Below are 11,639 nucleotides of genomic sequence, written 5' to 3'. Positions count from 1 at the left end.
GGTTAAATATAAAAAGCAAATATTTCAGTAAACAAAATGATCTACATTTTCAGATTCACGCCCTCAATTTCTCTGGTAAAAATTGTGGAACACAAACTCAAATTATACAAAAATGCCTCTAGATTTTGTTTTATTGAAAAAATATTAATGTTGTAAAAAGTAATTACAGTTTGCATTAAAATGTAAAACAGTTACTTTCTTGCATGTTTTGTTAAAGTTTAAGAAATCAAAGATAATTCTTGAAGTGAACATTTTGGTATTGCAGTGTCATTAATAAAACATAACAAAATCAGTTTTTGTTTGTGATCAAGATTAGAGGAAACAATAAATTACAATTTTCCTCCAATTTCATCTGCAGTCACTACGTGTAATTATTGGGAAGTTCCTAAAAATAGCACTTTAAACCCAAATCGTAAACACCTTTCTGACCAAAAAGAAAATACAATCAAAACTTTTGCACTCAGAATAAAACCGATCTTCAAAGAAGCAAATCTACCCATAACCAAAATCCATGAAACTGTCCTACTCAAAACCCCTCCCTGGAAATCGTTACTCCCAATATCGATCTATTAACCAAAATATATTGCAACATAAAAAACGAAATTCACCTTTTCTAAATAAATTTTCTGTTTTATAAAAAAAATGAAAAAAAAAAATCTCAACAAAGAATGTATTTGAAAAAGATTTAAATATTTTTATTGATATTTTTAAGATTTTAAAATAATCAAAAATTTCTTTCATTTTGTGAAAATAGGTTGCTTTGTTACAAGTTTACAACTGAATTCAACAAGTAGTTTTCTTTTCATTTTTAGAAAACACCACCATGCTAACGGTTTTTTTTTATTCCTTAACCTTACAAGACAAATGCTATTTAATTTTTTTTTCTTTCAAGGCAAAAATTGAAAACATGATTATATTTGAAATTATTTGCAAATAACAATATATGTACTCATACTTAATAGAATCAATCATGATCATTAAAACAAAAATATTTTCTATAGTTTTTTTAAATCTTCATAAATCCTTCAACAGATGCAAACACTATTTTACACGTGTGTGTAATTTCAATATCTGAAGTTGAAATAATAAATGCATTATAATAAGGTGCTTTAGTTTTCCTGAAGCATTGTGTAAAATATGTATGATAATGCAGGAAGTGAAAAATATGCCAGTTAAGAAAAGGAGGACAAAAACAAAGTAATATTTCTTTTTCCTTTTACTTTTTTGGCACTTGTACAGTTTAGCAAGACATAAAAAAATGAAAATATCGAAAAAAGGTTATATTGTACATGGCCGTTTTGGACTGAAGATCTCAAAAAAAATAAATTTCAATTAATTTGATAGTTTTTTTTTTTTTACAGCGGAAAAACACGTTTTTATTACAGCGTGTTGAAGGTAGGAATTTTTTTAATTTTTTGAACATGCCACGGGGAGATAACTCAATTTAAAGCGCCAACTTCCCTCCCCATCTTTAATACTAGTTTTTCGTCCTAAAAATCGAACCTTTTGCTCAGTATCGTAAATTGTTTTTTCCTTGTAAAAAAAACAAAAAAAACCTACTTGATGAAATTAATTTATTTTGCTGTAAAAGTTGAAACTTCTATACAGTGATTTAATGTGTGTAATCATGTTCCATAATATATTTCTAGGTAAGACTTCTTTATCAAATAAAATGTTTTGAATCTAAAACGTGTGTAAACTTAAGTGCTAGTGATATCATTTGTATTGCATTGCTACAGAAAATTTACAGTGAAGTATTGTTAATACTTTTACAATTGTTGGAGAATGAATGACTCATGAGAAATTAGAGCGCGAAAAGTGTAAGGTCAAACAGAAGGTGACTTATAAAATATTTCTGCAAATGTGAGAAGATTAATCATGATATGGATCACCGCAAACATGGGAAAAAGTGAGAGAATGTCCTCAAATCAGAAACCAAGTGATGCCAACATTAGGAAGGCCAATATTAAACCTACCAAAAATGTCACACATTCAACCTACCAAAAATGTCACACAGTCCCCTTTCCAAAAATGTCAGTCAACTTACTAAAAATGTCACAGTCAACGTACCAAAAATGTCACACAGTCAACTTACTAAAAATGTCACAGTCAACCTACCAAAAATATCAGTCAACCTACCACAAATGTCCAACATTCAACCTACCAAAAATGTCCAACATTTAACCTACCAAAAATGTCACACAGTCAACCTACCAAAAATGTCACACAGTCAACCTACCAAAAATGTAACACAGTCAACCTACCAAAAATGTCACACACTCAATCTACTAAAAATGTCACACACACAACCTACCAAAAATGTCACACAGTCAACCTACAAAAAAGTCCAACATTCAACCTACAAAAAATGTCACACAGTCAACTTACTAAAAATGTCCAAGATTCAACCTACCAAAAATGTCCAACAGTCAACCTACCAAAAATGTCACACAGTCAACCTACCAAAAATGTCACACAGTCAACCTACCAAAAATGTCCAACATTCAACCTACCAAAAATGTCCAACATTACACCTACCAAAAATGTCACACAGTCAACCTACCAAAAATGTAACACAGTCAACCTACCAAAAAATATCACACAGTCAACTTACTAAAAATGTCTAACATTCAACCTACCAAAAATGTCCAACATTCAACCTACCAAAAATGTCACACAGTCAACCTAACAAAAATGTCAGTCAACTTACTTAAAATGTCCAATATTAAACCTACTAAAAATGTCCCATATACAACCTACCAAAAATGTAACAGTCAACTTACCAAAAATGTCCAACATTCAACTTACGAAAAATGTCACAACATTAAACCTACCAAAAATGTCCAACATTAAACCTACCCAAAATATCACGCAGTCAACCTACCAAAAATGTCACACAGTCAACCTACCAAAAATGTCACACAGTCAACCTACCAAAAATGTCCCACATTCAACCTACCAAAAATGTTCAACATTCAACCTACCAAAAATGTCATAGTCAACTTACTAAAAATGTCCACTATTCAACCTACCAAAAATGTCACAGTAAACTTACTAAAAATGTCCAATATTCAAGCTACCAAAAATGTCCCACATTCAACCTACAAAAAATGTCCAACATTGAACCTACCAAAAATGTCCAACATTCAACCTACAAAAAATGTCCAACATTCAACCTACCAAAAATGTCCAACATTCAACCTACCAAAAATGTCACACATTCAACCTACCAAAAATGTCACACATTCAACCTACCAAAAATGTCACACATTCAACCTACCAAAAATGTCACACATTCAACCTACCAAACATGTCCAACATTCAACCTACCAAAAATGTCCAACATTAAACCTACCAAAAATGTCCAACATTAAACCTACCAACAAAATCCAACATTAAACCTACCAAAAATGTCACACATTCAACCTACAAAAGATATAACACAGTCAACGAACAAAAATGTCACACAGTAAACTTACCAAAAATGTCCAACAGTCAACTTACCAAAAATGCCACACAGTCAACCTACCAAAAATGTCCAACAGTCAACCTACCAAAAATGCCACACAGTCAACCTACCAAAAATGTCACACAGTCAACTTACTAAAAATGTCCAACATTCAACCTACCAAAAATGTCCCACATTCAACCTACCAAAAATTTCACAGTCAACTTACCAAAAATGTCAGTCAATTTACTAAAAATGTCCAATATTCAACCTACTAAAAATGTCCCATATTCAACCTACCAAAAATGTCACACAGTCAACTTACGAAAAATGTCCCACATTCAACCTACCGAAAATGTCCAACATTCAACCTACAAAATTTGTTACACAGTCAACCTACCAAAAATGTCACACAGTCAACTTACCAAAAATGTCACACATTCAACCTACCAAAAATGTCACACATTCAACCTACCAAAAATGTCCAACATTCAACCTACCAAAAATGTCCAACATTCAACCTACCAAAAATGTCCAACATTCAACCTACCAAAAATGTCCAACATTCAACCTACCAAAAATGTCCCACACTCAACTTACCAAAAATGTAACACAGTCAACATACCAAAAATGTCACACATTAAAACTACAAAAAATGTCCAACAGTCAACCTACCAAAAATGTCCAACAGTCAACCTACCAAAAATGTCCAACATTCAACCTACCAAATATGTCCAACATTCAACCTACCAAATATGTCACACAGTCAACCTACCAAAAATGTCGAACCTTCAACCTACCAAAAATGTCGAACCTTCAACCTACCAAAAATGTCCAACAGTCAACCTACCAAAAACGTCACACAGTCAACCTACCAAAAATGCAACACAGTCAACCTACCAAAAATGCAACACAGTCAACCTACCAAAAAATATCACACAGTCAACCTACCAAAAAATATCACACAGTCAACCTGCCAAAAATGTCCCACATTCAACCTACCACAAATGTCACAAATTTAACCTACCAAAAATGTCCAACATTAAACCTACCAAAAATGTCCAACATTAAACCTACCAAAAATGTCCAACATTAAACCTACCAAAAATGTCACACATTCAACCTACCAAAACTGTCCAACATTCAACCTACCAAAAATGTCCAACATTCAACCTACCAAAACTGTCCAACATTCAACCTACCAAAAATGTCCAACATTCAACCTACCAAAAATGTCCAACATTCAACCTACCAAAAATGTCCAACATTCAACCTACCAAAAATGTCCAATATTCAACCAACAAAAAATGTCCAACATTCAACCTACAAAAAATGTCCAACATTCAACCTATCAAAAATGTCCAACATTCAACCTACCAAAACTGTCCAACATTCAACCTACCAAAAATGTCCCAAATTCAACCTACCAAAAATGTCCCACATTCAACCTACCAAAAATGTCCCACATTCAACCTACCAAAAATGTCCAACATTCAACTGACCAAAAATGTCACATTTAACCTACCAAAAATGTCACACATTCAACCTACCAAAAATGTCACACATTCAACCTACCAAAAATGTCACACATTCAACCTACCAAAAATATCCAACAGTCAACCTACCAAAAATGTCCAACAGTCAACCTACCAAAAATGTCCAACAGTCAACCTACCAAAAATGTCCAACAGTCAACCTACCAAAAATGTCCAACAGTCAACCTACCAAAAAGTCAGTCAACCTACCAAAAATGTCACACATTTAACCTACCAAAAATGTCCAACAGTCAACTTACCAAAAATGTCACACATTCAACCTACCAAAAATGTCACACATTCTACCTACCAAAAATGTCACACATTCAACCTACCAAAAATATCCAACAGTCAACCTACCAAAAATGTCCAACATTCAACCTACCAAAAATGTCACACATTCAACCTACCAAAAATGTCCAACATTCAACCTACCAAAAATGTCCAACATTCAACCTACCAAAAAAATCCAATATTAAACCTACCAAAAATGTCCAACATTCAACCTACCAAAAATGTCACACATTCAACCTACCAAAAATGTCACACAGTCAACCTACCAAAAATGTCACACATTCAACCTACCAAAAATGTCCAACATTCAACCTACCAAATATGTCCAACATTCAACCTACCAAATATGTCACACAGTACACCTACCAAAAATGTCGAACCTTCAACCTACCAAAAATGTCGAACCTTCAACCTACCAAAAATGTCCAACAGTCAACCTACCAAAAACGTCACACAGTCAACCTACCAAAAATGCAACACAGTCAACCTACCAAAAATGCAACACAGTCAACCTACCAAAAAATATCACACAGTCAACCTACCAAAAAATATCACACAGTCAACCTGCCAAAAATGTCCCACATTCAACCTACCACAAATGTCACACATTTAACCTACCAAAAATGTCCAACATTAAACCTACCAAAAATGTCCAACATTAAACCTACCAAAAATGTCCAACATTAAACCTACCAAAAATGTCACACATTCAACCTACCAAAACTGTCCAACATTCAACCTACCAAAAATGTCCAACATTCAACCTACCAAAACTGTCCAACATTCAACCTACCAAAAATGTCCAACATTCAACCTACCAAAAATGTCCAACATTCAACCTACCAAAAATGTCCAACATTCAACCTACCAAAAATGTCCAACATTCAACCAACAAAAAATGTCCAACATTCAACCTACAAAAAATGTCCAACATTCAACCTATCAAAAATGTCCAACATTCAACCTACCAAAACTGTCCAACATTCAACCTACCAAAAATGTCCCAAATTCAACCTACCAAAAATGTCCCACATTCAACCTACCAAAAATGTCCCACATTCAACCTACCAAAAATGTCCAACATTCAACTGACCAAAAATGTCACATTTAACCTACCAAAAATGTCACACATTCAACCTACCAAAAATGTCACACATTCAACCTACCAAAAATGTCACACATTCAACCTACCAAAAATATCCAACAGTCAACCTACCAAAAATGTCCAACAGTCAACCTACCAAAAATGTCCAACAGTCAACCTACCAAAAATGTCCAACAGTCAACCTACCAAAAATGTCCAACAGTCAACCTACCAAAAATGTCCAACAGTCAACCTACCAAAAAGTCAGTCAACCTACCAAAAATGTCACACATTTAACCTACCAAAAATGTCCAACAGTCAACTTACCAAAAATGTCACACATTCAACCTACCAAAAATGTCACACATTCTACCTACCAAAAATGTCACACATTCAACCTACCAAAAATATCCAACAGTCAACCTACCAAAAATGTCCAACATTCAACCTACCAAAAATGTCACACATTCAACCTACCAAAAATGTCCAACATTCAACCTACCAAAAATGTCCAACATTCAACCTACCAAAAAAATCCAATATTAAACCTACCAAAAATGTCCAACATTCAACCTACCAAAAATGTCACACATTCAACCTACCAAAAATGTCACACAGTCAACCTACCAAAAATGTCACACATTCAACCTACCAAAAATGTCACACAGTCAACCTACCAAAAATGTCACACAGTCAACCTACCAAAAATGTCAGTCACCCTACCAAAAATGTCCAACAGTCAACCTACCAAAAATGTCCAATATTCACCCTACCAAAAAATCCAACATTCAACCTACTAAAAATGTCACAGTCAACTTACCAAAAATGTCCAACATTCAACCGACCAAAAATGGCACACAGTAAACTTACCAAAAATGCCACATAGTCAACTTACCAATAGTGTCACACAGTCAACCTAACAAAAATGTCACACAGTCAACCTACCAAAAATGTAACACTGTCAACCTACGAAAAATGTGACACAGTAAACTTACCAAAAATGTCCAACATTAAACCTACCAAAAATGTCACACATTCAACCTACCAAAAATGTCCAACATTCAACCTACCAAAAATGTCCAACATTCAACCTACCAAAAATGTCCAACATTCAACCTACCAAAAATGTCCAACATTCAACCTACCAAAAATGTCCAACATTCAACCTACCAAAAATGTCCCACATTCAACCTACCAAAAATGTCCCACATTCAACCTACCAAAAATGTCCCATATTCAACCTACCAAAAATGTCATAGTCAACTTACTAAAAGTGTCCAACATTCAACCTACCAAAAATGTCCAACATTCAACCTACCAAAAATGTCACACAGTCAACCTAACAAAAATGTCAGTCAACTTACTTAAAATGTCCAATATTAAACCTACTAAAAATGTCCCATATACAACCTACCAAAAATGTAACAGTCAACTTACCAAAAATGTCCAACATTCAACTTACGAAAAATGTCACAACATTAAACCTACCAAAAATGTCCAACATTAAACCTACCCAAAATGTCACGCAGTCAACCTACCAAAAATGTCCAACATTCAACCTACCAAAAATGTCACACAGTCAACCTACCAAAAATGTCACACAGTCAACCTACCAAAAATGTCCCACATTCAACCTACCAAAAATGTTCAACATTAAACCTACCAAAAATGTCATAGTCAACTTACTAAAAATGTCCACTATTCAACCTACCAAAAATGTCACAGTCAACTTACTAAAAATGTCCAATATTCAAGCTACCAAAAATGTCCAACATTCAACCTACAAAAAATGTCCAACATTCAACCTACCAAAAATGTCACACATTCAACCTACCAAAAATGTCACACATTCAACCTACCAAAAATGTCACACATTCAACCTACCAAAAATGTCCAACATTCAACCTACCAAACATGTCACACATTCAACCTACCAAAAATGTCCAACATTAAACCTACCAAAAATGTCCAACATTAAACCTACCAAAAATGTCCAACATTAAACCTACCAACAAAATCCAACATTAAACCTACCAAAAATGTCACACATTCAACCTACCAAAGATATAACACAGTCAACGAACAAAAATGTCACACAGTCAACTTACCAAAAATGTCCAACAGTCAACTTACCAAAAATGTCCAACAGTCAACTTACCAAAAATGTCCAACAGTCAACTTACCAAAAATGTCCAACAGTCAACTTACCAAAAATGCCACACAGTCAACCTACCAAAAATGTCACACAGTCAACCTACCAAAAATGTCACACAGTCAACCTACCAAAAATGTCACACAGTCAACTTACTAAAAATGTCCAACATTCAACCTACCAAAAATGTCCCACATTCAACCTACCAAAAATTTCACAGTCAACTTACCAAAAATGTCAGTCAATTTACTTAAAATGTCCAATATTCAACCTACTAAAAATGTCCCATATTCAACCTACCAAAAATGTCACACAGTCAACTTACGAAAAATGTCCCACATTCAACCTACCGAAAATGTCCAACATTCAACCTACAAAATTTGTTACACAGTCAACCTACCAAAAATGTCACACAGTCAACTTACCAAAAATGTCACACATTCAACCTACCAAAAATGTCACACATTCAACCTACCAAAAATGTCCAACATTCAACCTACCAAAAATGTCCAACATTCAACCTACCAAAAATGTCCAACATTCAACCTACCAAAAATGTCCAACATTCAACCTACCAAAAATGTCCCACACTCAACCTACCAAAAATGTAACACAGTCAACATACCAAAAATGTCACACATTAAAACTACAAAAAATGTCCAACAGTCAACCTACCAAAAATGTCCAACAGTCAACCTACCAAAAATGTCCAACATTCAACCTACCAAATATGTCCAACATTCAACCTACCAAATATGTCACACAGTCAACCTACCAAAAATGTCGAACCTTCAACCTACCAAAAATGTCGAACCTTCAACCTACCAAAAATGTCCAACAGTCAACCTACCAAAAACGTCACACAGTCAACCTACCAAAAATGCAACACAGTCAACCTACCAAAAAATATCACACAGTCAACCTACCAAAAAATATCACACAGTCAACCTGCCAAAAATGTCCCACATTCAACCTACCACAAATGTCACACATTTAACCTACCAAAAATGTCCCACATTCAACCTACCAAAAATGTCCAACATTAAACCTACCAAAAATGTCCCACATTCAACCTACCAAAAATGTCCCACATTCAACCTACCAAAAATGTCCAACATTCAACCTACCAAAAATGTCCAACATTCAACCTACCAAAAATGTCCAACATTCAACCTACCAAAAATGTCATAGTCAACTTACTAAAAATGTCCAACATTCAACCTACCAAAAATGTCACAGTCAACTTACTTAAAATGTCCAATATTCAACCTACCAAAAATGTCCCACATTCAACCTACAAAAAATGTCCAACATTAAACCTACCAAAAATGTCCAACATTCAACATACCAAAAATTTCACACACTCAACCTACCAAAAATGTCACACACTCAATCTACTAAAAATGTCACACACACAACCTACCAAAAATGTCACACAGTCAACCTACAAAAAAGTCCAACATTCAACCTACAAAAAATGTCACACAGTCAACTTACTAAAAATGTCCAAGATTCAACCTACCAAAAATGTCCAACAGTCAACCTACCAAAAATGTCACACAGTCAACCTACCAAAAATGTCACACAGTCAACCTACCAAAAATGTCCAACATTCAACCTACCAAAAATGTCCAACATTACACCTACCAAAAATGTCGAACCTTCAACCTACCAAAAATGTCCAACAGTCAACCTACCTAAAACGTCACACAGTCAACCTACCAAAAATGTAACACAGTCAACCTACCAAAAAATATCACACAGTCAACTTACTAAAAATGTCTAACATTCAACCTACCAAAAATGTCCACCATTCAACCTACCAAAAATGTCACACAGTCAACCTAACAAAAATGTCAGTCAACTTACTTAAAATGTCCAATATTAAACCTACTAAAAATGTCCCATATACAACCTACCAAAAATGTAACAGTCAACTTACCAAAAATGTCCAACATTCAACTTACGAAACATGTCACAACATTAAACCTACCAAAAATGTCCAACATTAAACCTACCCAAAATGTCACGCAGTCAACCTACCAAAAATGTCCAACATTCAACCTACCAAAAATGTCACACAGTCAACCTGTGGAGAAATGCGTGACTTACCTGGATAGACCACGTGCGGGTCGGTCACCGAAAATAAATAAAAAGAAAGAAAAGAAACGGTCAAGACTCTTATTTATAGAGTAGTGATCACGTGAGTTAGAAGAATATGCAAATAGAGGTCAACGATTTTGCGATATAAAAAGCCTGTGTTGTTAAGAGGAGGAGGAGACTGTTGGCAGAAGTCAGTGCTGTCAGACGTGCTTTAGAGTTTTGTTATTATATGCTGTGTTCGATTGTTAGGAGAGAGAAAAGAGAAGAGGAGGAACCAAGAAGACATTCTGCAGATACTTGACTTTGTGTTGGTTTTAAGCTATCTCGGCGCTTGGCGTGCGGTTACTAACAATGGACAGATTCGACATTCGCTTAATACCCGAGTTCGACGGATCTACCACTGGACCGGCTGTCGTTGAATGGATTGAAAAGGCAGAGAAAATCTGTAAACTGTGCAAAATTAAAGAACCAGCCACAGTTATCCCTTTGAGGCTAACCGGAGGGGCCTATGCAGTCTACCAACAACTCGGGGATGAACCAGACTGGGATGAAATCAAGCAGAGCCTGTATACAGCGTTTGGTACAGATCCATTTGTTGCGTGGCAACAGTTCACGAGCCGGACACTTCAACCCAAGGAAACAGTCGACGTGTACCTAGCCGACCTGCGAAAATTATCTGTACCGTTTGGTGGGGTCAACGATAAAATATTAAGCTGTGCTTTTTTGGTAGGCCTACCCGAGGAGGTCAGTAAACTGTTGCGGGCATCATCAAGAATCGATGAATTGTCAACTGATGAGTTATTGGCCCGAGCTCGAAACATCTGTAAGGAACAGGAACCAATTGCAGCAGCAGCTCGTTTTCGACATGGAGGCAATGTGGACTCTCTTCCAGATAGTAATAAGCATGCCACCCCAGTGTGCTATAAATGTGGGGAGGCCAATCATTTTGCTAAAGAGTGCCGGAGTGATAGGAGAGGTGTATATCCACAATCAAAGAGACCAGTGCAATGCTATCGCTGCAAT

The 11,639-nt window shown here is 35.3% G+C and overlaps 1 protein-coding gene across 1 annotated transcript in view; it reads right to left on the bottom strand.

The window, feature by feature from the left end:
• Positions 1 to 11,639, bottom strand: part of LOC145252681 (inhibitor of nuclear factor kappa-B kinase subunit alpha-like) — a 193,960-nt gene that overhangs the window by 14,219 nt on the left and 168,102 nt on the right. The window lies entirely within an intron of this gene.

Source organism: Euprymna scolopes, chromosome 29 (genome assembly GCF_053919585.1).
Source record: "Euprymna scolopes isolate OS-2025 chromosome 29, ASM5391958v1, whole genome shotgun sequence".
NCBI lineage: Eukaryota > Metazoa > Mollusca > Cephalopoda > Sepiida > Sepiolidae > Euprymna > Euprymna scolopes.
This window is presented reverse-complemented; position numbering and strand designations above follow the sequence as displayed.